Raw genomic sequence first — 23,767 nt, forward strand, 5'->3', positions numbered from 1 at the left:
CGATTCTCCCCACCGAAGAATAAGCGTGTGCGCCCAAGCACCCAACCCTCCTGCCCCCCTCCGAAGAGCAAAGTATGCGTGGAGGATAAGCGCGCGTTGGCGCATTGCGGCTGGCTAGGTGCCGAGCGAGGACGGCTTTTTTAAATGCGAAGCATTTCTTAGTGAACTTCGGCGAGTTCAGGCATATCTATCTATCTATCTATCTATCTATCTATCTATCTATCTATCTATCTATCTATCTATCTATCTATCTATCTATCTATCTATCTATCTATCTATCTATCTATCTGTCTGTCTGTCTGTCTGTCTGTCTGTTTGTTTGTCTGTCTGTCTGTCTGTCTGTCTGTCTGTCTGTCTGTCTGTCTGTCTGTCTGTCTATCTATCTATCTATATATCTATCTATCTATTCATCTATCTATCTATCTATCTATCTATCTATCTATCTATCTATCTATCTATCTATCTATCTATCTATCTATCTATCTATCTATCTATCTATCTATCTATCTATCTATCTATCTATCTATCTATCTATCTATCTAGCCGCCTACGACGTTTAGCTTCCTGGCCGTTTGGATAATGGGATGTATACCTAAATTTATGTGGCATAACACGACTGTATGATGAGGATAGTTATAGCACGAGAACAAAACGACGACACAGAGACAAGAAGGACACGAAAGTGTCGACACTCTGTGTCGTCGTTTTGTTCTCGCGCTATAACTATCGTCATGCCATACCAACTAGCCCAAGCTGCCACACTTCTATGTATGATGTGCTTAGTTACTAGTTGTAACATGAAAATCATGACATATATGTCATGAAAGTCATGATTTGGATGTCCGGGTCTTGCTGCTCTTGCAGTGGTTTTGTTAACATGACATATCGCAAAACTGGTTTGGCATGACATGACATAACATACGTGTCATGGAAGAACATGGCTACATGCCACACTCATGATGCGCTCGCGGTCGTTTCGCTAGATTCACATATACAAAATTCAGTGTTACGCGAGGTGTTGGATGATGAAGGTATGCGACTGCTGCAAACATGATTATCATGTCATGCATATTAAGACCATCCAGACCAGGGACTGATGATGATGATGATGATGATGATGAACCTGGCACTCGCCCACAAAGGGGGATCGGCCAAGAACCGGGCGGCAGGATCATCAAGTGTGCTAAGTGAGGCATTCAGGTAGTCTCGTAGCCGTAGATAATAACAATAGGCTAACAGGGTAATTAATCTCTTTGTTGCCCTTATGTACTCGCACACAGCAGAGAAAACTTCCTTGCGGCTATAACCTAATGTAATCCTTCCACGTTTATTTAGTTCCACGTTTTTATTAGTTCCACGTTTATTTTTAAACCTAGCTTCCTAATTGGTTCGACCAGGTATCTTTTCCTTTGATAAGCATAGCGTTGACAGGATAAAAAGAAATGATCTATTTATTCCGATTCCTTGCAAAAGAAACACAACGGAGATGCTGTTAGTCCAGCTTTACGTAGGTAGTAATTCAGATGCGGAATTCTGCATCGTAATCTGGTGATTGTAATTTCTAACTTCCGAGATACACACCACTGTTTGTTCCAGCAATATCTTAAATGTACGAAGTCTCTGACTTTATCCAATGATAGTTTTTCTATTTCTTTGTGCAAACAAGAATTTCTGTATCTGAGCGCTGTTACGTAGGCGAAATCAGGTAAAATAGGTAAGAGTGATCCACTTAAAGATGCTTTGGCTAACGAGTCTGCCATTTCATTTGGATAAATTCCGCAGTGGCCAGGTATCCATAGCAAGTGAATTTTTTTCGGGTTTTCTGGTAATAAACTGCTAATCATACTCAATAGTGTCCAATGTTTTGCTGTAGATAGTGCAGTGCATACTGAGAGAGAATCGGAAAGTATGACCGCTTCTGATTCGCTTGCAGGAAGTTTACGAAGCGCTAGGTTTATAGCAAATAACTCAGCGATGAATATAGGCGTGTATTCTGGTAATCAAACTGAGAAAGACTAGTCGAGAGAAGTACAAAAGATGCCTATTGCAGCCTTTTCGTTCTATACGGATGCATCCGTCGCAATAATGTTGTTTATGGACAGATGAGTCAAGTAATCTTTTAACCGAGTATTTAAATATTGAAGGGGCAGTTGTTTCGCATTAGAAGGGAAAATATCATCATATTTAATTACAAGTTTTGAATTAGGCGTCTTCGTTATGCCAATCTGATTAATATTTACATTGAGAGGCTCTAGCAACGCTTGGACGAACCTAATCTGAGGGGAGTGTAGCTTAGACCATTGTGTTCCAAAAAATGCGGTTGGTTCTTGAATAAAAACGTATGAAGCTTGTCGCAGAGGCAAAATGTATATTTTTCTTTATTCTTTATTCAAAAAAGACCTTACAGGCGCCAGAACAGGGCATTGGGTAAGGGGGGGAGGAATCGGAATGGTACAGACAGGTAACGAACTGTTTACAGGCAGGATCAGTGCAAGAACAACGAAAAACTATATATATATATATATATATATATAAATGAAATCACATTTTAGGCTATACAGGGCGACGTATATTTGAGGGAATACAGCACTTGTTGATATGAACATGGCGACAGAGGGATACATTTTAGAAATAAAACACAAGGGGAATATAAATCACCGTTACGCAATGCACTCAGAATACAGAAACAGGGTCACATGGTGAACAGAGTGAGTAGCCGATGGCGAAATGTATCGGGATTAGATATGGAGGTTATGCAATCAGGGAGGTCATTCCAAAGACGAACGGCCCGAGGCAGTGGTGATGAATTGAATGCATTAGTTGACCCGTATATGCGCATGAAGCTGAACTGATTATGCAATCTGCGTGAAAAAGAGTGAGGTGTTTGAAGCTGAAGCCGCGTTCGTTTATTAGAGGTAATATATTTCTGGAACAGACAGAGAAGAGCAATATTGCGACGGCTATCTAATCACGGCAGCTGAAGGTCTGATTCAATTTGCGTTATGTTTGACGTGATGTCGTAGTTCCGTGATATGAAGCGGGCACCTCTATTTTGAATCCTTTCTATCATAATAATCAAGTAGTTTTGATGAAGAGACCAAATTGCTGAGGCGAATTCTAATATTGGCAGAATAAAGGTAAGAAAGGCTAGTTTCCGAATATTAGTAGGGGAATTTCTCAAGTTGCGGCGTAGGTAGCCCAGTGAACGTGATGATTTGGCACAGGTAGACTCGATATGTGAGGCTCATGAAAGATTCTCTGTGAGAAGAACACCTAGGTATTTGTTGGAAGAAGTGTGGGAAAGCAAGGTATTGTTCAAGTAATAGAAGAATTCAAAGTTTACGTGTTTACGGGTGAAAGACATTACCTCGCATTTTGTTAAGTTCAGTTTCATAAGCCACTTGTCGCACCAGTTACAAATATGGTTGGGATCTGCTTGAATGGTTAAGTGGTTATTACTGGAGTTTATAGAACGGTATATTATACAATCATCAGCAAATAGACGCATGCAAGAAGTAATCTCGGAGGGTAAGTCATTAATGTAGATTAAAAATAGTAAGGGCCCAAGGACGCTGCCTTGCGGTACGCCCGAGCTAACAGAAGAAAAAGGGGACGCAAGATTGTTAACAACAGTGAACTGCTGTCGAAAAGAAATGAAGTTTCGAATCCAGGTTAATGTTAAAGAATCAAGTCGTAGAGCAGATAGCTTAGAAATTAGTCGGCAATGGCGCACACGATCAAAGGATTTAGAAAAGTCAAGAAAGATACAGTCCGTTTGAAGGTTGCTGTTCATGTTTGAGTGTAAATCGGTGGTGAATTCAAACAGTTGTGTGTCACACGAAAATCCCTTTCTAAAACCATGCTGATTAGGAAAAAAATTGTTCGTCTCGAGGTGATTGTACACGTGTGAACTGATTATGTGCTCAAGCATTTTGCAGCATATGCAAGTTAAAGATATGGGTCGATAGTTGTCAGGCGAGTGAACATCTCCAGTTTTGTGAATTGGTTTTATCTTTCCTATTAACCAGTCGTCCGGTAGCATGCCAGATGTTAGAGATTGGTCAAAAATTTGACATAATATTTTGCTTGATATGGGGAGGGTGTTCTTTAGTATCTTGGAATTGATGTTGTCAATACCGGCTGATGTGGATAATTTTAGGTTGGTAATGAGTGATACAATTCCTCCAACAGTGACAGTAATGGGTTCCATATAGGCGGCGTCAAGTTCAGGAAAAGTAGGCACATTGAAAAAATCTTCCTGAGTGAAAACAGATGAGAAGAACCTGTTGAAAACAGAGGGGCAATCGGCGATAGGAAAAGGTATTTTGTCAGTTCCATGTAAAGCAATAGTGTTAGTATCTCTGACCGGAGATATAGTTTGCCAAAATTTTTTGGGGTTAGACTGAAGCAGGGAAGGTAGGTCTTGCGAGTAATATTTATCTTTAGCTGAGGTTATTGCTGAGCAGTAGGTTTTCAAACAGTGTTTGTATGCCTGCCATGCCCCATCAGTGCGCAAGCGTTTAGCCCTGTTGTACAACCGTTTCTTCTTGTTTCGCAGTTTGCTAAGAGACTTGCTGAACCAGGGGCTTAATTTATCGTTGGTTATGGACACTAAGGAAACATTCTGATCGACTAGCGCTGTTAATTTATCTCTGTAGAGTACCCAGTTTTCATTTACGGATCGACAAATGAAAGTAGGTAGTAACTGTTTAAAAAAATTGTTCTAGTTCTGTGTTAATGGCAGCGTAATTTCCTCTATTGTAATCGCGAATTCGTTTTGTTGTTTTGCCAGGTATGGGCTTCGGGATGCTTAAATTAAGTTGGAGGACGTTATGGTCACTAAAACCGCTCACATTTGAAGTTGAAAGTATTGTGTCAGGAGCGTTGGTGAATACCAAGTCCAGGATGTTGGAAGCACGGGTGGGTTCTTTGACAACTTGGAAAAGGTTGAAATCCAACGTTAGATTTATTAGTTCTAGAGACGCTTGACATGAGGATGACATGTGTTCCCAGTCGATAAGAGGAAAATTAATGTCGCCAAGAAGATATACATGGTTAGATGGGCATGACTGAATGGCATGAGAGATGCTATCACGCAAGTCCCCCAAAAAGGAATGATCAGAATCTGGTGCACGGTAACAAGCCCCAATTAATACCACACTAGATGACATAGACAAAGCTTCCCATACAAATTCGATGGAAGATTTCGAATCAATCCAATGCGAATGAAGCGTTTTCTTAATAGCAAGGAGTACGCTGCCACCGCGCCTATTTACGCGGTCGTTCCTATAAATTTTGTAAAGGTCGTTGTGAGGTAATACTTCGTTATCTCTTATATCTGGATCTAACCATGTCTCCGTTAGTACTACTATATCTGAATCGCTATCATCAAGAAAAGAACAAAAGGTGTCACGTTTGTGTAATAAGCTTCGGATGTTCGTGTACGCGACCGAGAGTGGAAAGACTGCTTGGGGCACGAGATGCGGCGCGTGCGAGTTTAAGCTTACATCTAGCTATCTGGTAGATTGAGCAACTGTGTCATTAACGGCATCATACACATATATCTTCTTATCCAAGTGAAGCTTGTCAAGGACCAACTTGTACGGCTTGTCGAATGATCTGGCAAAAGCGACCAACTTTCTTCTGGCCACACGTGTTGATGGCGCAAAGTCTTCCCCATCGAAAAAGTTGTTCCCTTAAGCTTACGAGCTGCAGACAAGATGCTCTGTTTGTCCCTGAATGAAGATAATTTTGCTATAATGGGCCGTTTTTTAAGAAAGTTAGAATTGTAAGTATTCTAAACCGACTTAACAAAGGTGGAAGGCGCGCTTCCACATACAAACATTATTTGCCACAAATTTGGGGAGTCCAAGACACAAGCGCAAAGCTTCTCTTTCTAATAATATTAATTGTCTCATCTTGTAAGCCGCACTTACTCAAAATAATACACACCCGAATTCCATAATAGGCCACACATACATCTTGTAAATCATTATCAATGTACTCCTACGCAATCCTATTTTTCTGTTTCCCAATTTGCGTAACCACCTCAAGGCACGTGACGCTTTACAGCCAACCTCCTCTATATGGCTTTTCCAATTTAGCGTCCTATTATATACGATGCCTAGGTATTTCAGGAAATCGACCTGGGGAATGAGCGCGGTACGATACATCAGGGAAATGTTGACACGATCCTTAAAAGAGAATGGCTGAAGCGCACTTTTTTGACGTTCAATGGCATATGGATATTGTCAAGTCATCCTTCTAGCATGTTCATGTAGTTCTGTAATGCCTGATACAATGAGTGCAGATCACTGTTTGTTGCGAAGAAAGCAATATCATCTGCATATACGTAAATTTGGATATCCTGATGAGTTGGAATGGAACTTTGTAATACGTTGAATAACACCGGAGATAACCTGAGGTACACCTCGTGTTTGCTTATATATTTTAGAAGAGCATCCATCCAAGAAGAAGTAAAATTCTCTGTCTTTCACAAACTCTGTAATCCATGCTGTTATATATTTTGGAAAGCGATAGTCTTGCATCTGCTGGATTAGGATAGGATATTCCACTTTGTCGTACGCTTTAGCTAAGTCTAGAGTGACTAGTGCACAGTATTCGCGGCGATGCCGAGCCAGCTGTTTGCGACTTTCCAAATCCACATGTGCACACCAAATGGAGTATCCCGATCTAAAGCCAATTTGTCTGGGGTTTAGTATTGTATGTTCATTGATGTAGTTTATTATACGGGCATTTAAGACTCTCTCTACGAGTTTGACCAGGTTAGTTGTCAATGAAATAGGCCTTATGTTATCCAGAGTAAACTCCATTCCCTGTTTCTTAAGTATCGGAATTATTTTGGAAAGCTTTCAATCTGCCGGAATCCAAGAATTTTTCAGTGAATAATTGACTATATTGCCGCATGTTGTTAGGCACCTACCGAAGTCTTGCCCCGCTTCCTGCTCTTATGACTTCTGCCACACCAACTGACAAGCCAAACGCGCCAAGCTAAACGCGCCAACGCGCCATGCAACGCTGGCTGCAGGTGTCTCCACATCACGCGCTGGACAAGGAACGCTGGTGGTTTTTCGAGGAGCTGCCACACCAACTGACAAGCCAAACGCGCCAAGCTAAACGCGCCAACGCGCCATGCAACGCTGGCTGCAGGTGTCTCCACATCACGCGCTGGACAAGGAACGCTGGGGGTTTTTCGAGGAGCAGCTCGAGGCGAGACGCAGGAGAAGTTGACGAGGTTTTGACCAGTGAGCTCACAACCTTTGTGTATTTAGTTGACGGGCACAAGTTCGCTATTAATAAATAGCTGTTTTAGCTTCCGGCACCGTATTTGTTCGTTACAAACTGGTGGAGGTGCGGGGTAAACATCGCGCTTTGTGACTTGGTTCAGCTTTCTGTAGTCAGCACAAAACCGCAGAGTGTTGTCCTTCTTTTTGACTAGCACTACCGGTGATGCCCACGGACTGTTGGATGGCTGGATTACATCATCGTTGAGCATTTCCTGCACTTGGTTCTTGATGGCTTCCCTTTCTTTTGGCGCTACTCGGTATGGGCGCTGATGCACAGGTCTCACGTGTTCTTCGACCACGATACGGTGCTTTGCGGCGGGAGTACGTCCGACTTTCGACGAGGTGGAGAAGCACTCGGCGAACTCTGTGATGAGGTCAGCAATCTGTTGCTTCTGAGATGACGAGAGCTCTCTGTCAATGTCTACTGACTGGAGTACGTTATCTACTGTCTCTGAAGCTTTATCAAGAGTGCAAACATCTGAGACTTGCACGTACTCATGCAGCGATGCTACGGATGTTCCCTTCGCAACATGCTGCAGCTCATTTCGAAAGTTAGTTAATAGGACATACGCACATCCATCACGAAGGCTCACCAGGCCTCTTGCCACGCATAGTCCTTTTTCTAGTAGCAGTCCGATGTTTCCGTCAGCTAATCCGTCACAGTCACGAAGAACTTCACTCCTCACAAGAACGGTCACACTGGAACGTGGCGGCACGGTTACATCTTCGTCCACAATGCGGAGAGGTACAACGATTGGTTTCTCTGCATGACAGAAGGCGATGGCATTCTCCGTAGAAAAGGAAACCTGGGACTCTTGCAAGTCAATGAATGCACTGTTTGTTTGCAAAAAGTCCATGCCTATAATCAGTTCCCGGGAGCACTCAGGAAGCACAATAAAGCTGCCGACATACACAAATCCTCTTATTCCTATCCTTGCGGTGCATAACCCCACGGGGCTAACTAAGTGCCCTCCAGCGGTACGTATCTGAGGTCCGGTCCACTCAGTCATCACCTTCTTAAGCTTCTTTGCGAGAGCATTACTGACAACGAAATAGTCTGCACCAGTGTCTATTAGCGCAACGGCCTCGACGTCGTCGATCGTGACTAATATCTCGGAGGTAACGTCGCTACTACTGCACTTGACCGTCGTTGCGTAACTGCCACCGTCCTGTCGGGCTAACAATGGAGGGTCTTCAGTTGTCAGTATATCAGCGGCCTCACCTCCAGAGGTCGCTGGCTCTAGTTTTTCCGCCGCGGGCTAGGTGAACGTGATCTTCGGAGATTTGATGACAGACGAGGACTCGGCGACCGATAGCGCATCGGTGCTGTCGAACGCGACTCCCGTTGTTGCGTGTCTTGAGGGGAATAGCGTGAAGACAAGTATTCTTCTATTTCGTAGGGCCGTTCACCGTTCCGTGGGCATAGTGCATTGACGGGAAAACCACGCAGTCCCGCTCGACGATACTGGCACGCCCGGTAAAGGTGACCTGCTTCTCCGCAGTGGTAGCAAAGGGGCCGCCGGTCTACAGTGCGCCATACATCGCTCTTACGTGGTCTTGCTTCCGGCATTGGTAGCGGCGTACTCGGAGAAAATGTCGGAGGCATCACAGCAGTCGCAGCCGTCCGATTAATGCGTCCGAGGTCCTGTCGTACAGCTTGCGCGTACGACAACTGAGGCGGAGGCTCCGGTTGTGCGCGCTGTAGAACCTGAGGTTGTGGTTGTAGAACCGCTTGCCGCACTTCTTCGCGCACAACGTCGGCAAGTGAGGACATCGCTGGATGAGCTTGAGTCATTTGTATTTTCTGGAGTTCTTCCCTTACGACAGCCCTCACCATTTCACGCAAGAGATCAATGTTACTCGTGAGGGTTGTCGACGCCGCGCTAACAGATGAGACGCTTACGTCCCGGTTGTATTGGCGCGCGCGCTGCTGCAGGGTCTTTTCTATCATGGTTGCCTCTGATCTGAACTCAGCAAGAGAGCGCGGTGGATTACGCACCAGGCCTGCAAAAAGCTCCTCCTTCACTCCACGCATCAGGTGCCGCAACTTCTTCTCCTCAGCCATGTTCGGGTCGGCCCGGCGGAACAGTCGAGAAATGTCTTCAATGTACATGGCGACGCTCTCGTTGTTCCGTTGGTTTCGCGTCTGAAGAGCGGCCTCTGCCTTTTCTTTGCGGTCCGTGTTTGAGTACGTAGCAAGAAACTCTCTTCGAAAGTCGTCCCACGATAATAAGGACGCTTCGTGATTTTCGAACCACGTACGTGCAGAATCTTGCAGTGCCACGTAGACGTAGCGAAGTTTCCTAACTTCGTTCCAACCGTTCAGTCTGGCAACGCGTTCGAAACCGGCGAGCCAGTCCTCGGAATCCTCGAAAATATCACCATGAAATACCTCTGGTATGTGGGGTGGGTCCATGATGATATGCGATGGAAATGAACTCGCTTGGGTGGCCATTGCAGGGGCTCCGGAACTTACGTCCTCCACTGGTCTCGAAGAATCGAAGAGGGCACCAAACTCGGGCTGCTCACCTCGTAGGCGACGACTCGTTCGTTGGTGTACGGGAGTCAACAGCGCTGGCTCCAACCTTCGGGGTTCTGGGCTATGTTCCCTATGCTGAGATGGGCTTGGAATCATTACTTCGACATGGCGCACCACAGGTTGTCATTACAGACAAAGGAACAGCATTTACTGCCCGTTTGATGCAGTCTGTTATGAAGCTCACCCACACCGATCATAGAAGGACTACAGCATACCATCCGCAAACAAACGGATTAACCGAAAGGCTCAATAGAACTCTCGCCGACATGATCTCGATGTATGTGGACGTTGAGCACCAGACATGGGACAGTATTTTGCCTTATGCAACATTTGCGTATAATACCGCAGTACAAGAAACGACACACTTCACGCCATTTCAACTTGTTTATGGTCGGACGGTCACAACGACCTTAGACGCGATGTTACCTATCAACGATTCGAATGAGAGTGACCCACACACCAGTGACTACATAGAAAGGGCAGAAGAGGCACGGCAATTGGCAAGACATCGTATCATTTTGCAACAAGGCTCCGATGCAAGTCGCTATAATCTGAAGCGGAAAGACGTACAGTACAACCCCGGAAACAAAGTGTGGGTGTGGACACCTATACGCGCACCTGGCCTATCGGAAAAACTGATGCGGCGCTATTTCGGCCCTTACAAAGTACTTCGCCAGTTAGGCACGCTAAACTACGAAGTAATTCCTGAAGAGCAAGTGTGCTCAACCCGACGCAGGAATCGCCCAGAAGTCGTACATGTAGTACGAATGAAACCGTACTACGAAAGGCACTGAACGAGACAACTGATATATGTGCTCAAACATCAGATAAATACTCCTTTACAAAACTGTTCGACGTCAGCGTACGCATCGGGACGATGCGTTTCGGGAGGGGGACTAATGCCGCATGTTGTTAGGCACCTACCGAAGTCTTGCCCCGCTTCCTGCTCTTATGAATTCTGCCACACCAACTGACAAGCCAAACGCGCCAAGCTAAACGCGCCAACGCGCCATGCAACGCTGGCTGCAGGTGTCTCCACATCACGCGCTGGACAAGGAACGCTGGTGGTTTTTCGAGGAGCTGCCACACCAACTGACAAGCCAAACGCGCCAAGCTAAACGCGCCAACGCGCCATGCAACGCTGGCTGCAGGTGTCTCCACATCACGCGCTGGACAAGGAACGCTGGGGGTTTTTCGAGGAGCAGCTCGAGGCGAGACGCAGGAGAAGTTGACGAGGTTTTGACCAGTGAGCTCACAACCTTTGTGTATTTAGTTGACGGGCACAAGTTCGCCATTAATAAATAGCTGTTTTAGCTTCCGGCACTGTATTTGTTCGTTTCAATATTACGGATTTCATGTGGGGATATTTCGTATTGCACTTTAATCATTGTAGAGGTCACCAAACCAGGTCCGGGATCAGCGGGCGGTAAGCTCTTCATCACATCCGCCAGATCAGCTAAAGATACCTCCCGGAAATCACAATCCACCCTTAATTTCACCATGGACTTTGGCATAATTGTCGTAAACCTTGTTTGCATGCCTTTAGAAATATTTTCCAAGAAATCAGAGAGTTCGCGAGAAGACATAATGTTGGAATAACTGCTTTCTGTCTGTGAAATCATTTTTATCGCACGTAAAAACATGAAAAGCATTTTCTTATTTTTAGACTTCGACAGATAATTAAATTTATTCATATCATAGTCTTCCTTTGCTTTGCGCACTAGACGCTTAAAATCGGCGGCCATGAATTTATAATCACTCCAATTTTTGGGGCATTGGTTAATTAACAGCTTTTTCAAGCTGCTTTTCGCTTTCTATACCCCCTGACACATTCTAGATTCCACCACGGGCTAAAAGATCCCGCTGTGTTGGAGTTTACAGTAAACGTTGAATTTTTTAATTATCGTTTCAACACCACACATATACTCATAGCCCTAAGGTCTTCCTGCATTTCCTCACGAAAGGTTAACGTAGATTTTAAGTCTTTTTGTAATTTAGCATAATTTACAAATGAGCCAACTTTCCCTGCCAAACTTAACCTCGGGAACTTAATTTCAAACGTAATGGGAAGGTGGTCGCTGTTTGTAGCACAATCTAATCTATTCCACGAGGATATGCTTGAAGTGGAGCTGGAAAATGTTAAATCAATAGTCGATTTAGAGTTGCCTCTTACAAATGTAGCAACGTGTGAGTTCAAGCAGGAAAAGTTATTATCAAGCGTCCATTCCCACAAACGTCTTCCGCATACATCAGATTTGAAGCCCCAAGACACATGGTGTGAATTGAAATCACCACACAGTACTATTTCTTTTCTGCATGAAGTTACCATAACATCGAGGCATCTCGTGTCTGGAACTCCTGCAGGAAAGTATACGTTTGCAAAAGAGAAAGGCGAGCAGTCTGGTAGTGTTATGTCTAACACCAGAATTTAGTAATTCGTATCCATACACTGATACAATATCTTGGCTCTGTGACTAAATTTAGTTGATATTAAGAAAGCCAGGCCGCCACCTCTACTGAGCCGATCCAGCTGAATTAATCGATAGTTTTTCATGTAAAATATTTTACCGTTAGCAAGCCAGGTTTCCTGAATGGCAATTAGGTCGGGAGAAATTTGCGAAGAAATATATTGTAAATCTGTAGTTGACGACCAAATAGACCGGCAGTTATACTGCAGAATTTTTATGGAACCTATTTCGATGCTATATCGGCAGAAGAAACTGCCTGATCCAGAATATCTCTTTTCAAGAAATCATTTTTTGAAAGGTTCTCAAAGAAGTCTTTCTTTGACAAGTATTTCTTGGATTTTGGGTTCTGAGAAGACGTTTTAGAATGGGGAGATCTGTTACGTTTCAAAGTTCTTAGAGATTCTCTGTCCATATCTGTAAAGTCTCCTGAATCATCTGTCACAGGTTCTGACTCAGCCTGAACTCTATTTTTTGAAGGTCCTGCTTTCGGAGAGATAGGTCTATGACTGACTGTCTGATTTTCCTCCTCTGTACCCTTTGAAATCAACAGAGCGTGTGAATCCCAATTTTGCACAGAAACTGAACCAATGATTTGTGTCAGCTGTTGTGTTAACATATCAGCCAAGGCTTCAAAAAGAGTAGCTGCCAGCCGCTGCATTGCCTTTTCAGTTGACTTTTCAATAGCCTCAGTTATCGACTTTGCGAGCGATGCATCCATTGCCGCTGTGTGCCGGAATGTTATGCCTACGTAACCTTTCGATCTTTCATGCATTTCTGCTACCGCCTCCCTTCTAGAGCAACGCCTGCGTTCTATGATTTCTAGAACATCCATTTCTCTTTCTTTTGCGCCACATTCAGCAAAGTCTGCAGGGTGCGCTCCATTACACAAGCAGCACTTCTGGTCATCAGATCAGCAATCGCAGCTGTCATGACTCTATCCGCACAGACGACATCTAGCCTGTGATCTGCATCCTTTCATGCTGTGGCTGAATCGCCAACATTTTGAGCACTGCAAAGGCTTCGGGGAAAGTGGTTCTACTTTGTAGATTAGTGGCCATGCCTTAATTTCTGTTGGCCTAACTCTTCCTGCAAAAGTTACTATAACTGACTCAGTAGGCGATTTTGTTTTATCAGTCGTTCGGGTGCATCGATAGACTGAAACTGCCCCAGCTACAGCAAATAGGTCAAGAATTACTTGAGGTGTCAGATTCGTATCCACCCCACGGACTATGCCCTTCGTACATGCAAGATGAGCTGGAATAAACTGGCTCACCGGCTGTGCAGCAAATTCAGAGCAATTCAGAAGCTCTCGGACGCAATCCTGGTCTGCTGAGCAACACAGGATACCCCCTCGGCCGAACTGGCGGGCCTCAGTAATCTTCTGGAAAAGCAACGAGGCTTTCTGAAGCTCCACTTGTATCACCTTCGGATTCTTCATTGTAATGAAACCCCCATTTGTAGGAACCAGAGCCACAGGGACGTAGCTATCTCCACTGCGTAGCAAGGTATCGAGCGGCCAATCCTTGACCGGTAGTGAGGCCAGCCAATTAGGGGAGTGCCCTTGGCCGGGTGATGAGAAAGACATCAGAATATTCTGACTTGCCTGACCTCCAAAGGGCTGCAACAACGTTTCAGTTGAGAGAAACTAACAAGAAATACGAGGAATGAAAAGCAAAGCAAACCTTAGCTAAAAAGATCCTGCCGCTCGACGTTGAGCCACGTAGCCAATTCCTGCCACTGATTGAGGCCCCGTTTTCAAACGAATACGGTTTATTAGAAGAAGTGAAGTAGCACTCGCTCGCTCCAGGCAGCAATCTTCTTTCTTCTTCTTCTGGCGTTCGATGATCATATTTTATAGGCTCCCGCCCGCCCAAGTTGAAATAGGATAAGCTCTTGCGGGATATTTGAAAACTATTCATAGGGTATATGTGGTTCACAGATATTCTTAGCTAAAAAGTTCTTTTTTGCCTGCTCAAAGGAAACAAGCTCTTGTTATTCCGTCTATCCCAAGGTAGAGTTATTCAATCCGGCACATTTTCCAAAATGTTCTTGGAGCCTTGTTCTCAACCAACACCATGTCACCCTTTGAGAATGGTTTTGCTTGCCGCGTCTTGGCTTTGACTGTAGCTCCTATTTCCTTGATGTATTCTCGATGCCATCTTTTCCACCAAGCTCGCACGAGTTTGCATCTGCTTCGTCTTGCGTCTTCAATGTCACCGTTGTACAGTCTTTTTTGTCCATCTTCAAGCTGTCGCCGTCCGCCTATAATGACTGCCGGCATTAGTGGCATTGGCTCGTTAGGTTCTCCATACACGCAATTCAACGTTCGGTTGTTGAGTGCTCCTTCAACCTCTGCGAATATAGTGCGTAGCTCCTCTACCGAAGCTGTACTTTTCGATATTATCTTTCGCATCGACGTCTTCAGGCTTCTTATGAGGCGCTCGTAAAATCCTCTCTACCATGGTGCGCCCTCGGCTATTGCTTTCCGCTGAATTTGTTGGCCACAGCAGTAACCCTGTAAGGCCTCGCATTTAATGATTTCGAGCATTCTGTTGATTTTTTTTCAGCTTTTATAAATGTTTTGGCGTTGTCCGAGTGGATTACCGATGGCATTTTGTCGAGCTGTAAATCGTCAAAATGCTTGTAGAAAACTTGTCGATGACAAATTGTTGGTAGCCTCCAAGTGTACTCCTCATGTTACCGCTCAGGTGGATATCAGTACATATTGCTTCACAATCTAGTACTTGTCCGTTGCGTAAAGAGGCCCTGTCAAGTCAACTTCCGTAACATTAAATGGCTCTGCTTCGGCGACTCGGTCTGCTGGGATTGGAGGTAGGTTTTGAGTCGCCGGTGTGGAGTTATGCCTCTTGCCGACGACGCATCTGTTACCAACTCTTTTTAATGCTTGTCTACCCTGCAATATCGATAACTTAGTTCGAAGTTGCGCTAGCGGCACTTTAACTGCTCCTTGTAGTATCATTTTATGCACGTGACGTATTAGCAGTTTCGTGAAATGCCCGTGTAATATCATTTTATGCACGTGACGTATTAGCAGTTCCGTTAAATGCTCGTCTTTTGGAATTACTATAACGTGCTTGTTGAATTATTCGCTGCACTGCATTCGTTCCTTCTGTTTGATGATTCCATCGTCATGAAGGTAGACTTCGTGTTCATTAATTTCAAATGATTGAGTGTTTGAATAAGCCTCACCCTTTGTTTGTCTCAGTGATATTCAGGTCTGTCCTATGCAATATTTCTCTGCATTCGTTACCTCTTTTCGTGTCAACGGCCCTTAGTTATTTTCGCTTGTTGTGTTGTCTATGAATCTGAACACCCATGCTGTCACTCTTATAAGCCATCCGTATGATGAATACCTTTCAATTTCTAAGGTTTGTTCAATTTCGGATCTTCCCGTGCATTGATAACATTGCGTTTTATGCTACTTTTTCACGTCTGTATTCGTACCAATTATGCTTGCGGAGTTCTTTTCCAGTGATGTTATCCATTCGTGACTGTTCCACCATAACTTTGACGTTATCAATGCCTTTGCGCTTATTCATCGTGTAAGTAGATCAGCGGGGTTGTCGTTACTTTGAACGAATGAGCAGCTTTTTTGAAGTGTTTTTCTCTGATTTCTGCGATTCAGTAGGCAACAAACGAATCCCTTTTGCTTGTTTCCTTGATCCAATGAAGCACAATTATCGAGTCCATCCATCAGTGTATTTCCTGAAATCTTTCGTTGAAGTAACCTTTGATGCAGTCGCATAATCTTGATGCTACCACCGCTGCCATCGGTTCGAGTCACGCCAATGTCAGCTCTCTAATTGGAGCAACGCGGCTTTTTGCTGTTACCAGCCTTGATTATTTGCTTCCATCATGGTATACTGCTAATAATTATGCTGCCATTTCGTATGCTGATGGGCTCGCGTCCGCAAATACATGCAGCTTGTAAGCTTGTACTGGTTGATTCTTGCTTGCGTAGCATCAGATAATTTCTAGAACTCGAAAATCTTCCGCTTCAGACATGAGGCTCTTCCATTTGTCGCATTCTTCTTTAGGGAGCTGGTCGTCCAACGTGACGTTCGTTTTCCACAGTCTCTGCAGTCCCATTTTTCCGCGTACTGTGAATGGCGACAACAAACCGAGCGGGTCAAATATCTTCGCTGTGGCTTGTAATACGGCTCTTTTTGTTAAGTACGTTGTATTGGTAATGATTCCCATTTTTCAACAGGGAAGGAAATCATGTCCTTTGAGTGTTTCCATATCAAACCCAGAAGCATTGTAAATCCACTAGATCGAATCACGATGCGTGAATCGTCGCTTTCTGTTTGATTTATTGTCTAGTTTAATCACTCTTCATTGAATGTCCATTTTCAAAAATTCATCGCTGCCTCTCTGAACACTTCTTTGCCTCTTTGTACAACTTCATTGCTTCATCAAGCGTTGTTGCTCCCAGAATGGCATCATCCTCGTAGATCGCTTTCTGCAGTTTTGTTGTCGTATCAAAAAACCAGTTCTCCACTTGTTTCAAATGGTGTTTAATTGTAGCTGCCAGAATAAACGTGCTTGTTGTTGTTCCGAACGTCACTTTTGTCATGCGCCATGTTTGCACTTCATTCATTAACCTTCCCTCAGCGTCATGCTTCCGCCACAGAAATCTCATTGCATCTCTATCCTCTTCGTGTATAGAGATTTGTAGAAATGCCTTTTCCACATCTTCTATTAATGCCACCTTTTCTTTTTGAAAATTAATGAGCAGTGATAGCTTGTCCTCATTAAAATTGGGTCCTGCCTCTAGGTTATCATTTAAAGACATGCCTTTTCGAGAATGTGATGAGGCGTCTAACACTACTCAAACTTTTGTTGGGGCTCCGTCCTCTCGAATGATCGCATGATGTGGCATGTATTAGCAAAGAATATTTGGCTGTTATGATGGCTCTTGGACCTCCTCTGCGACTCTTAATGCCAAATACTCTAATATAGCTTTGTCATAGCGATGCAGCACGTGTTCATTTTTCTGACCCCTTTTAGTCAGTTGCTGTAGTCTTTTTATTGCATTTTTCTTGTTGCTTTCCAAGTTTGCGTCCTGTTTTCATGGCAATATGACTTCATGGCTACCGTTTTGTTGTACAATCTTGCGCTGGAATTCTTTGACCGCTTCATTTCCTGTGTTATCCAAACTATTTCTTGTGATCCCCATTGACTCCAGGCTCCAAAACTTCTGTAGCTCTTGCTGGAGTTCTGTCTCCGCAGCTTCAACCTTCAGAACCTTGACTGCTTGATTATGTGTTAGTTTTGTCTTGCTTTGCTCTGATGGCCCTTGCAGTACCCATCCCAGTATAGTTTCTACAGCCATCAGTCTGTCCTCGGTTCTTCGAGTTCTACCAGTAAAGAATTCTGAATAATAGTCTGAGCCGATCAGTAGTCCTACAGGATCTGTTGCAGTCGTTTCAGTCCTGTGATCCGCCACTTGCATCTTTAGCTGTTTCATTTGCTCGCCGAGGTTTTGAGCTTTTGAGCTGTAGTGGGTATACAACTGTGCCAGATAACGTCGACTTGTAGCGCTTCAATCATTGTTCTTGTTGTTGGTTTTCATGATCCTATAGTCACTTGCCCCACGTTTATTAGCTTTACCTTTTCGTCTCCTCCAAATGAACCAATCGTCAGCTTTTTCTGTCGCAACACCTTCGCACCGATTTCTTTCGCTAATCCCGCTTCAATAAATGAACGTTGACTTTCGCTGTCTAATAACAAACGGCAATGTCGGCCACATGTTTCTCCTTCTACGCATGCTACAGCCGTCTCCAAAAGCACAAACTTATGGTTGATATTTTCGGTTGCATGTAGCGTAGACGTCGTCGCTTCGACTTGCGCTGTTGACACCAGCTCTGCCCTTGTTTTCTGCATCACCGTTCTACACATTGACTTGGCATGACATCCCTTGCATTGCTTGCATTTTACTTGTGCCTTGCAAATGCGTGCAGTGTGGCTTGGTCGCGTGCATCTGAAGCATGCTCTATTTTTGGTAAGCATAGCTTTATTTTCATCCGTTGCAATGCTTCGACGACTGTTTTCGGCTGCGTGGGTTTTCTGCTTGCAGAGTAAGCATATTCTACCCGTTGAGCTATAGAAGCTTGATGTTTTGCGTATTTGTCGGCTCTTCTTTTTTGATTTTGCAGTTATCCTCTCTTGTTCACGTTGTGTGTCTTCACGAAAAGCTGCTTCCTCTCTTAAGAATAATATAAGCCTGTCCAACTTTTCCTCGCACGATTTTCCTGTTGGGTTGCTTTGCTCGCCATTTTCTGAAGCTGAGCTGTTTCGTATAGCTTCTTTTGACTTTAACAGCACTAATATTTCTGGTGGAATCGCTCATTTTAATACTGGTAACAACATCGGCACATAGCTCTCGGTTTACACTGTTAGGGACTTGATTTCCAATATATTAACTTGCACTCTCTGTACTAGCCTATTTAATTCGTCGGCATCTTGAGTGAACCTCACTTTCTCCAAACTCAAAAGCTCATTCATGTGCATCTCAATTGAATGTTCGCGATTGCCGAACGCTTTTTGCAGTATTTTATTGTGCCGTCATGATTTTCTTTTGCCGAGTATTGAAGTCCTTCAATAGCAGCCGCCTCTTTTCCGCTTAGCGATGCTAACAAGTAATTGAACTTCTGTCCCTTGCTCATGTGCGGTCTCAGGTGAACTGCCGACTCGTACTGAGCCCATAATTGTTTCCACTCCAAAGCTTTTCCCCCGAACTTTACCTTTGCAAACCTTGGTAGCTTGACTAGTTCCTTTGCTTGTTTTCCTGCACTTGATGGCATCACCTGCCTTGTCCTATCGTTTGAATCCAATTGTGCAGGCTGTCGAAGTCGGAATTGTATCGCAGACAAGGTTGTCGTTATTTTCATGTCATACTCTATGACCCTTTCGAATTCACTTTCGGCATTGTCTTCTGTCAGAAACTTTTCCGTTCGCTCGTTCGAGCTCTTCAGACTGTCACTTATTCCTTTAATCTGTGCCTGCATCGTAAGCAGCTGCTGCTGGTCAGCTCCATCATTAATTTGCTGCTCGGCTGCCTTGATCAGTCGCGTGACCTGGGAGCGAAGCGCTTTCCTTTTCTTCATTATCACTTCCTTGCTCATATTTAGGCGGTTAACAATAATTCCTTACTTGTCATTCATTCGTTCTGATGCTCGTACTGTCCACCGTGGTCTCGTCGCTCGATCCAGGTCGATCCTCTGCTCCTCCGTCATATTCTTCTCTGCTGCTCTGAGGCAGGTTTACCTTTCTTGATGGCGAGTAGGTAGTATCCTGGTTCACGGCACTATTATTAAGACGATCGAGACGAGGGACTGCTTCGAACAAATACGGTTTATTAGAAGAAGTGAAGTAGCACGTTCTCGCTCCAGGCAGCAGTCTTCTTTCTTCTTCTTCTGGCGTTCGATGATGCCATTTTATAATGCATGTCATGTAAGAACATGACTACATGGCACGCTCATGATGCACTCGTGGTCATTTCGCAAGCTTCACATACATTAAATTTGGTATTGCGTTAAGTGAGAGAGAGAGAGAAATAATTAAAAGGAAGAGACAGGGAGGTTAGCCTAGGCGAAGTGGTTTGCTACCCTGTACGGGGGTGGGGAAAAGGGTCGACGTTAAGTGAATAATGATAAAAATATATGAGTAATGTATGCTATATGACTGGTATATGACTGGTATGATGATTCCCACTGTACTTGGGATCTACCCGGTTTTTTCTTTTCTTTCTCAAATTTTCATATATATTGTCACGATGAGTCACAAGTACTGGGGGGATTTATTGAACAACCGGGTGGCTAGCTCTAGGACGATGCGTCAGTCGGGGCTGGCTCTCGAGCAGAGAAGAACGCGATCTTCTTCTTTCCTCCAGATTTAGAGCCGCTCTTGCTGCCAACCCACTACGTGCTGGCGGCATTATCCCCCCTTCCGAAAAGAAAAAAAACAACAAGTACCAAAAAGAGGAAAGGAAAGTACATAGCAGCACCGCGATGCTACTACATAGGCACGTGAAAAAAAAATGGAAATTCGGATGAAGTGAAAGTAAAAATTGAAGAGCGTGCCTACATAGGAAACGTCAATGAACGAGAAAGTAAGTTCACAAAATAAACAAAAAACACAAAGAACGCTGTACGGTAAAGGAAAAGTTACGAACAACGCGCAATAAATGGCTTCATGCGCAACACATGAACGACGTCCGGCATCAGCCGTGTCCTGCTCCGTGCATGGGGTGTTGAGTCCGCAACCACTTCGTAGTTCACGTCACTGACGCGGCGTAAGACTTTATATGGGCCAAAGTACCGGCTCAGCAACTTTTCACTAAGGCCACGGCGGCGGACGGGCGTCCACACCCAAACTTAATCTCCGGGGCTGTAAAACACTTCTCTGTGGCGGGTATTATAGCGTCGTGCGTCTGCCTGCTGTTGCTGGCCGATGTGCAGTCGCGCGAGCTGCCGGGCTTCCTCGGCACGCTCTGCGAATTCTTCGGCGTCTGTTGCCAACTCGTCTTCGTCCTGACACGGTAGCATTGAGTCTAGCATGGTCTGCACTTCGCGGCCGTAGAGAAGTCGAAATGGCGTGAATCGCGTGGTCTCTTGCACGGCGGTATTATACGCGAAGGTCACGTAAGGCAAGATCCGGTCCCATGTTTTGGGCTGTACGTCGATGTACATTGAGATCATGTCTGCGAGGGTCTTATTCAGTCGTTCAGTAAGTCCGTTGGTTTGCGGGTGGTACGCAGTTGTCCTTCGGTGTCTGGTGTTGCTCAGTTTGAAAACTTCGTCCGTAAGCTGCGCCGTGAATGCCGTCCCTCTGTCCGTTATTACACTGGAAGGAGCACCGTGTCGTAACACGATGTGGCGCATGAAAAATTGTGCTACCTCAGAAGCCGTGGCTCGTGGGATCGCCTGGGTTTCAGCGTAGCGTGTCAAATAGTCGGTCGCGACGATCACCCATTTGTTGCTGTCCTCAGACATAGGAAAAGGCCCGAGAATGTCCATGCCGACTTGGTCGAACGGCGTGCAGGGTGCTTCAATGGGCTGAAGCAAACCAGCTGGCTTAACAGATGGTTGCTTTCGGCGCTGACATTCCCGACAGCTCTTGACGTACTTCTTGACGCTTGCCGAAAGTCCTGGCCAATAGTACCTCTCACTCACTCTGGCAAGTGTTCGTGAGTAGCCCAGATGACCGGATGTGGGTTCGTCATGGCAAGCGAAGAGGACGTCGTCTCGCATGTCTCGAGGAACCACCAGGAGGTAGGCACGGTTGTTCGAACGAGCGTTCTTCTTGTACAGCACACCATCTCGAAGGCAGAACGACGGCAACGAGCGGAATAAATGACGTGGTATGACTGTGTCCTGGCCCTCTAAATGATCGATGATCGGACGAATCTCTGCGTCATCCCGCTGCCGTTTACTCAAGTCTGATGAGCTAATGGCGCCCAGGAAGCCTTCGTCTTCCTCTGCTTCCTGACTGCCGACATGAAGGGGCGCGCGTGACAGTGTGTCAGCGTCTTCATGCTTACGGCCGGACTTATGGACGATGGTGACGTCAAATTCCTGCAGCCGCAAGCTCCACCGTGCTAGCCGTCCTGAAGGGTCGCGCAGGCTTGCCAACCAGCAGAGGGCGTGGTGGTCCGTCACTATCTTGAAGGGACGACCATAAAGGTACGGGCGGAACTTGGTGATTGCCCACACGACTGCGAGGCACTCTTTCTCCGTAGTGGAATAATTCGCCTCAGCACGCGATTTGACGCTGAACGAGCACTGCACCGAGCCCAATGTTACTAGCGTCGGTATGGACCTCCGTGTCAGCATCATCGTCGAAATGAGCGAGAACGGGCGCTGATTGCATGCGCTGTCGAAGCTCATCAAAAGCTGCTTGTTGCTCGTTTTCCCAGACAAACGGCGCGTCGTCTCTTGTGAGACGAGTCAGAGGTTCTGCTATCTGTGAAAAGCCATGAATGAATCGGCGATAGTAGGCGCACAAACCAAGGAAGCGCCGGACGGCTTTCTTATCGACAGGAGCTGGTAATTCGGCAACAGCGGCAAGCTTGTCCGGATCGGGACGGATTCCTTCGGCGCTAACTACATGTCCAAGAAACTTTAGTTCTTTATAGCCGAAGTGGCACTTCTGTGGCTTTAGTGTGAGGTCCGCTGATCGGATAGCCTCCAGCACGCTGCGCAGGCGCTGAAGGTGCTGCTCGAACGTGGCAGAGAAGACCACCACATCGTCAAGGTAGACAAGACAAGTCTGCCACTTCAGCCCTGTGAGGACAGTGTCAATCATTCGCTGGAAAGTCGCCGGCGCTGAACACAAGCCGAAAGGGAGTACTCGAAATTGGTATAGGCCGTCTGGAGTCACGAAGGCTGTCTTTTCGCGGTCTCGCTGATCTACCTCGATTTGCCAGTACCCGCTTTTGAGATCGAGAGAAGCGAAATAATGGGCATGACGAAGTCTATCTAGCGAATCGTCGATACGCGGTAGCGGGTACACATCCTTTTTGGTCACGTTGTTAAGCTTTCGGTAATCGACGCAGAAGCGTAGCGACCCGTCCTTCTTTTTGACAAGCACGACTGGAGATGACCACGGGCTGTTGGATGGTTCGATAACGCCATCGTCAAGCATCTCGCGAACTTGCGTACGTATCGCTTCACGTTCTTTAGCCGACACGCGGTAGGGGTGCTGGTGTATTGGGCGTGCGTCCTCGTACGTGATGATCCTGTGTTGAGTGATGGACGTCTGGCGGATCTTCGAGCAACTTGCGAAGCAAGACCTGTACTCGAACAAGAGCGCTCGCAGCGCAGTCTGGTTATCGGTGGACAGATCAGGATTGATGTCAATGTTGCTCATTGATGTGTCTGCGTTATCCACTACTTCTGACGTGAGACAGTTGGTTACGTTTGCTACTTCGTGGGCAAACGCTATCGAAGTGCCACGGAAAAGGTGTCGATGCTCATTGCTAAAGTTGGTAACGAGCAATTCAGATCGGCCGTCGCGAACGTGTATGACACTTCTCGCTACACATATGCCTTGCTGCAGGAGGTGTTCTAAATTTGTCTCGGCCACCACATCGCCAACGCTCAAACCACAGCATGTTACGTCGACTAGAACACTGGCTCGGGGAGGAAGCGTCACGCTCTGTTCAGAAATACGGAGTACGTCGACACGCATTCCGTCATCCTGCACGTTGATTGCTCGCTGGGCTGAGAACGTGACGCGGCGCTCTTGCAGATCAATGATAGCTCCATTTTCCTGTAGAAAATCAACTCCCAGAATGACGTCACGGGAGCATTCACGTAGAACAAGGCAGCTTGCTACGAATGTGTACCCTTGAATCTGTACTCTAGTTGTGCAGGCACCCAGTGGAGTAACGACATGGCCACCAGCTGTCCGAATCTGCGAGTTATGCC

General features: G+C 45.6%; 1 protein-coding gene across 2 annotated transcripts in view; it reads right to left on the reverse strand.

The window, feature by feature from the left end:
* Positions 1 to 23,767, reverse strand: part of LOC119185496 (uncharacterized) — a 92,887-nt gene that overhangs the window by 37,988 nt on the left and 31,132 nt on the right. The gene's annotated exons all lie outside the window — the stretch shown is intronic.

This window comes from Rhipicephalus microplus, chromosome 8, assembly GCF_043290135.1.
Source record: "Rhipicephalus microplus isolate Deutch F79 chromosome 8, USDA_Rmic, whole genome shotgun sequence".
Classification (NCBI taxonomy): domain Eukaryota; kingdom Metazoa; phylum Arthropoda; class Arachnida; order Ixodida; family Ixodidae; genus Rhipicephalus; species Rhipicephalus microplus.